The sequence below is a fragment of the Capricornis sumatraensis genome, chromosome 11 (assembly GCF_032405125.1).
Source record: "Capricornis sumatraensis isolate serow.1 chromosome 11, serow.2, whole genome shotgun sequence".
NCBI classification, from domain to species: domain Eukaryota; kingdom Metazoa; phylum Chordata; class Mammalia; order Artiodactyla; family Bovidae; genus Capricornis; species Capricornis sumatraensis.
In genome coordinates, this window is record NC_091079.1 from 37,410,726 (window position 1) to 37,417,681 (window position 6,956).

A 6,956-nucleotide genomic window follows, 5' to 3' on the forward strand; every position below is an offset into this window, starting at 1 on the left:
GGAAACAGTGACAGGCAGTGAAGAAAGGTCAGGGAGGAAGCGTTACTTTATTTTTATTTTTAATGTTTCCTTTTATTTTTTTAAAAAAGTTATTGGAGTAGAGTCAATTTACTGGCAGAGTTACTTTAGAAGAAGCAGTATGCTAGGACCTCTCAGAAGAGGTGTCACTTGGCCTTAATGTCCACAGCCTTTCCCAGATGCTGACTCAACTCATTAGAATTCACTTTAGTTTTTCCCTTATCCAAAATGGAAGCCCCCTTCATGAGAGCCGTAGGAACTCAGTTAGGGCAATGAGAACAGTTTTATTCTCTCTCATCCACTGTTTGCTCTCTGGTTAATAGAGGAAGGTCAAGGGGGAGGAATTGTGCCCAATGGTACCCCAGTGACCTACAGAGTCCCACTTGGGGTCTATGGGCAAACAACAAGGCTTATATCTGCTCAACAGGTAGAACAAATGGAAACTGAACTACCTTTCTTACAGTGAAACAGGATTCTGACTTTGGGCATTAAGAGCCACACTGCTGCTGCCTAGATGGAGCCACCAGCCAGCCCTCTTTGGGACCACATCATTCCAGGCCTATTTTGGCTGTGGGAACGTAGGAAGGTGTATGAGTCCAGAAATCTTCTCTGAGTATTATTGGCTGGTGGTGTATCTGTACCTGAGTACCCAATACTCATTTTTCTATTATAGCAGGAAGACAGTTTTCAAAGTTCTTTTCTAATCTTTCCTTACAATACAACATGTTTATTAACCAGAAATAAAAAGATGCTGCCTATTTTGTCATGAAAGTTCAAATATATTCAGTTAATATTTACTGAGAATAGTCTAATCACCTGGCATTTATGTCATCATGTAAACTGGGGCGAGTTTTGGGATTTGGGGAAGTTACTTAAATACTCAGTCTTGGCTGCCTCGTCATATGTATATATGATTTGTAATATGAGATTAACAATATATTTATTGTTAAATAGAATCTTGCTATTCAAGGAAACAGATTTGCCCCAATGCCTGGAGCCTAGTAAATGATGAATAAGAGCTGACAAAACAATGATGCCAGTGATGATATTTAGGAATAAAGTCACATTCATCATTCATTTCCTGAATACTAACCTTAGCCAAGCAATGTTATATATATATATATATATATATATATATATATATAGAGAGAGAGAGAGAGAGAGAGAGAGAGAGAGAGAGAGAGAGACTTTTACACTTTTTACATTATGGTGCACCAAGCTATTCTTTAACACTTGGTTTGGACTAGAATTCTGTGAAGACTAGTCCTTAGTAAATAATTGGTATCAAATCCAAAAGCAATTTAAAAATCAGTTAAAAGGCCACAATCTGATAGTGGGCTTTGTATTTTTGTTTGTTTTCTTGGTTTTTAAAAATTTATTTATTTTTAACTGAAGGATAACTGTTTTACAGCATTGTGTTGGCTTCTATCAAACATCAGCATGAATCAGCCATAGTTTTACCCATGTCCCCTCCCACCTCCCTCCCCATCTCACGACTCTAGATTGTTACGGAGCCCAGGTTTGAGTCCCCTGAGTCATACAGCAAATTCTCACTGGCTATCTATTTTACATATGGTAATGTACGTTTCCATGTTACTCCCACCCTCTCCTTCCTCCCCCAGCAGCCATGTCCCTAAGTCTGTTCTCAATGTCCATGTCTCCATCGGTGCTCTGAAACTAGGTCCATCAGTACTATCTTTCTAGATTCCATATATGTGCGTTAGTATACAATAATTGTTTTTTTCTTTCTGACTTACTTCACTCTGTGTAATAGATGCTAGGTTCATCAGCCTCATTAGAACTGACTTAAATGCATTCCTTTTTATGGCTGAGTAATATTAGATTGTATATATGTACCACAGCTTCTTTAGCCATTCATCTGTCTATGGACATCTAGGTTACTTCCATGTCCTAGATATTGTAAATAGAGCTGCAATGAACTTTGGGTTACATGCGCCTTTTTCAATTTTGGTTTCCTCAGGGTATATGCCCAGTAGTGAGATTGCTGGATCATATGGTGGCTTTATTCCTGGTTTTTTTAAGGAATCTCCATATTGTCCTCCATAGTGGCCATATCAATTTGCATTCCCACCAACAGTGCAAGAGGGTCCCCTTTTCTCCACACCATCTCCAGCATTTATTGTTTGTAGATTTTTTGATGATGGTCATTCTGATCAGTATGAGATGATATCTCATTGTAGTTTTGATTTGCATTTCTCTAATAATGAGTGGTGTTGAGCATCTTTTCATGTGTTTATTAGCCATCTGTATGTCTTCTTTGGAGAAATGTCTGTTTAGGTCTTTTGACCATTTTTTCATTGGGGTTTTGTCTTTCCGGTATTGTCTTGTATGAGCTGCTTGCATATTTTTGAAATTAATCCTTTGTCAGTTTTTAATTTGCTATTTTTTTTTCCATTCTGAGGGTTGTCTTTTCACCTTGTTTATGGTTTTCTTTGCTGTGCAAAAGTTTTTAAGTTAAATTAAGTCCCACTTGTTTATTTTTGTTTCTATTTCCATTACTCTAAGAGGTGGGTCATAGAGAATCTTGCTGTAATTTATGTCAGAGAGTGTTCTGCCTCCATTTTCCTCTAGGAGTTTTATAGTTTCTGGTCTTACATTTAGGTCTTTAACCCATTTTGAGTTTACCTTTGTGTATGATGTTAGGACGTGATCTAATTTTATTCTTTTATAGGTAGCTGTTCTGATTTCCAAGCATCACTTATTGAAGAGACTATCTTTGCCCCATTGTATATTCTTGCTTCCTTTGCCAAAAATTAGGTATCTATAGGTGCATGGGTTTGTCTCTAGGCTTTCTATTTTGTTTCATTAGTCTATATTTCTGTTTTTGTGCCAGTACCATACTGGCCTTGTTGTATTTTAAATATTTTAAATATTTATAGAAGGTAGCTTTCTAAGTCATCATTGTACCAAGTAGTAATCTCTTGTGGTCAAGGATGGGACTAACCATATTTTTCAGTTTAATAGTAAAGCCATATGTCTGACAAACAGGGTTTGTTTATGAAACAGAATATTTAAATTGGGGATTGTCTCAGAAATTCTCACACATATGGTACCCATATCTCTGAAATCACTCAGGGGAAATTATAAAGAAACCCATCCTGTTTGTCAGTCTCTGGATCAACTTAGTCCCTCAGTAAAGTGGCTCTAAATGTACCTTGCCCTGTACTCAGATGCTATATGTATCATACTAGGCAACGATGCAATATTTTTCAGAAATAGAAAGGTTCAACACTTGCCACATCGTTGCAGTTTACTAACAACTTTTCCCAGGCTGCAGAAGGACATTCTGTGGACTCCTATGATGTAAAAGGGTGTTCCCGCTTCAGCAGCAACCAACAGATGCTAGGGGAACACTCTCAGTCCACGTGTGCTGATAAAAGCAAGGAAAATGTGAATAATGGAAAAGAATGGCAGGCAGTTCTTTTGCTGGCTGTGGTGATTAGAAACACAAGCAGAACACACTTCTAAGCTTCTCCTAGGCTGAGTGTTTTCGTCCCCTTGAAATTGTTCACTCTCGTGAGAATGACTCATGTCTTGGAAAAGACAAGTTCCTGGTCTAGTGCTTCTAGCACTGTAGCCATTGGCTAATGTATACACTGGAAGTTTTTAGCATCCAGTTAGTGGTTTTAATTAACAAGGGATGCTGTGCTGTCTTGCCTTTCACTGAAAACTCAATGTCTCACCATTGCCTGGCAGCTTGAATTCTTCATCTGTGTCGTGATTACCTTTATCAGGCTCACATGTTATAAGTTCCGATGCCCTATATAAGTGCCCAAAGTGGAACACATATTTGTTTTTATTGTTGTTTTTTAGCTTCCATGTTAGCTGACATTTTTAAACTGAATTGTGTTCCTGATTAAAAAAAAAAAAAACTTTCACAAACACTTTGGGTTTACTCTTCACGGTAGCCCTGTGAAAGCTGACAAGTATCACCATCTCCATTTAACAAAGGAAAGTAATATCCACAAGCTAGAATCCTGGTCTTCAGCCTGCTTTGTATTACTTACATTGTAATTGGGGTGAATTAACTAATAACAAGTATAAACTAAAACTCAGAAACCATTTCTCATTAACATAAAAGTCCAAGGCTTGCCAGATTAATGACCGGCTCCCTTCCTTATGGGAGATAAGGACCAAGCTCCCTCTATTTTGAGCTCTGCAACCCCCTAGAACATGTTGATATGTACATCAAGATTGTGGAGAGAAAAAATATATTGAAAGAGACCCACTCTACAGTCTGTTGGAAGTGGCAGAGCTCAGATTTCCAAAGGCTGGAATGCCATGGCCACATCAAGCAGTCTGTTCATCAAACACCTTTGGTGAGCCGTTGCAGTAAGTTACCCTAAAGTATAATGCATATCCACTCAGGACCACCTCAACGATGATCACAGGGACTAGAATGTATGGTGTCACTTGGAGCTGAGTGATGAGATGGCCACACAACTAGGAACAACCACAATGTTAATAGGTTTTATGTCAACATTTAATTTTAAGTCTTAATGTGGAATAGGAAAATACAAATAGCATATCCAGGAAGAGATTTTGTAGAAATAATTGCTTAGCCCAAAGTATCATTGTAAATAAATTTACTTAACTTTCAAAAACCAGTTGAATTAAGGGAAAAGTCTTTAAGTTATATTTACATATAATTAAACATTAATTATAAGCAAACATGACAAAAACCTGAAGTTGGTGTGAATGAAGATGAGGACATTGCAATTATACCAATTATGTCCTTCATTAGAGTTCATTCTTAGAAGAGGAGAAGGAAAAAAAAAAAAAAAAACTTCGGGGGAAAAACTGATAGGGTGAGTAATTATAATAAGAAATATGTATTTGCTCTTTGTTCTCTTTCTGACTCAGGGCATCTAAAACCTTTGGATTTTCCTATAATGTTAGAGGTGTCTTTTGTTATGTTCATGAGGTGACTTTATTTTTGCAATTTTAAAAATTGTAGTATAATTGCTTTACAATGTTATGTTAGTTTCTGCTGTGCAACACAGTGAATAAGTCATATGTATACATACACCCCCTCCCTGTTGAGCCTCCCTCCCACATCCTCATTCCACCTCTAAGTCATCACAGAGCACTGAACTGAGCCTCCTGTGTTATATTATAGCAGCTTCCCACTAGCTCTCTATTTTACAGATGGTAGTGTATATATATATAAATATACATATATATAAGTCATTCCTAATATCCCAATTTGTGCCTCCTTCCTCTTCTCCTTAGAGTCCATATGTCCATTCCATGAAGCATACTTAATGATGGGGTTGGTTGCCAGTGGAGCAAACCATGTGGTTAAATGGTTAGAACTTCCCATCCCACATTTGGGGTTTCCTGGTGACTCAGATGGTAAAGGATCAGCCTTCCAATGTAGAAGACACAGGAGATGCTGGTTCTAACCCTCAGTTAGGAAGGTCCCCTGGAGAAGGAAATGGCAATCCATTTCAGTATACTTGCGTGGAGAATTCCGTAGACAGGAGCTTGACAGGCTGCAGTCCATGGGGTCTCAGAGTTGGACATGACTGAGCAACTAACACTTTTACTTTACTTTCCTGTCCCACACTTAGACCTCTGGTAGGAGAGAGGGGCTTGAGACTGAGTTGGTTTGACAGTCGTCAATGATGTAAACAATCATAATGAAACCTCCATAAAAACCCAAAAGCAAAAGGTTCAGAGATCTTCTGGGTGGGTGAATATGTAGAGATTTGGGAACAGTCAGAGAACCCAGAAGCTCTGTGCCTTTTTCCTGTTCCTTGCTCTATGCATCTCTTCCATCTTGCTATTCTTGAATTATATCCTTTTTATAATAAACCAGTAATCTAGTGCAGGGGTTCCCCAACCTCCAGGTCACGGATCAATACATCTTGTCAGATCACTGAAGGCATTACATTAGAAATAATGTACACAATAAATAGAATGTGCTTGAATCATCCTGAAACATTCCTGTCCCCCACTCCTGGTCCATGGAAAAATTGTCTTTCACAAAATTGGTCCCTGGTGCTAAAAAGTTTGGGGACCTCTGAGTGAGTAAATGGGTTTCTGAGTTCTGTAAGTATTCCTGATTAGTGACTGGTCTCTTCAATGTGGAAATTTAAGGACCAGGCTCCCTGTATCTTTGGACTCTGAAATACCCTAGAAATTTGTGGATATGTACGTCACATCTGTGGAAGGAAAAAGATGGACTGTGGGAGGCCTACATTTTGCCTTTTAAAAGTCCCTGTTGGAAGCGATTTTTCTCATACTTCCATAAGGTTGGAAGGTCATTCACACATTAAGCTGCCTATGATCAGAAAGAGAGGAAACACAATTTGTGAGCAGTCACGCTAAGATTCCTCAAAGTGTAATGGGTGTTTACTCAGCATCACCTCAATGTATGATAAAGAGGAGTAGAATTTGCCATACCCAAATATGTCTCTTTGGCGTAAGGATTATATTGAGCTAAAGGCAATTGAAATGCAGCACATATGGGAAAAGCTTTTTAATTCCCCCTACACTGCCTAAACTTGCACTGGAAAGGGCTCTTACACCAAGAAAGGAACTATTTTCAGAGAAGTCTTGGTTGCTCAGTCATGTATGACTCTGTGACCTTATGGACTGTAGCCCGCCAGGATCCTCTGTCCGTGGAATTTACCAGGCAAGAATACTGGAGTGGGTTGCCATTTCCTTCTCCAGGGAATCTTCCTGCCCCAGGGATTGAATATGCATCTCTTATGTCTCCCGATGCTGGGAAATATTGAAGGCAGGAGGAGAAGGGGACGACAGGGGATGAGACGGTTGGATGGCATCACCGACTCAATGGACATGATTTCAAGCAAGCTCCAGGAGTTGGTGCTAGACAGGGAAGCCTGGTGTGCTACAGTCCATGGGGTTACAAAGAGTTGGACATGACTGAGCGACTGAACTGAACTGAA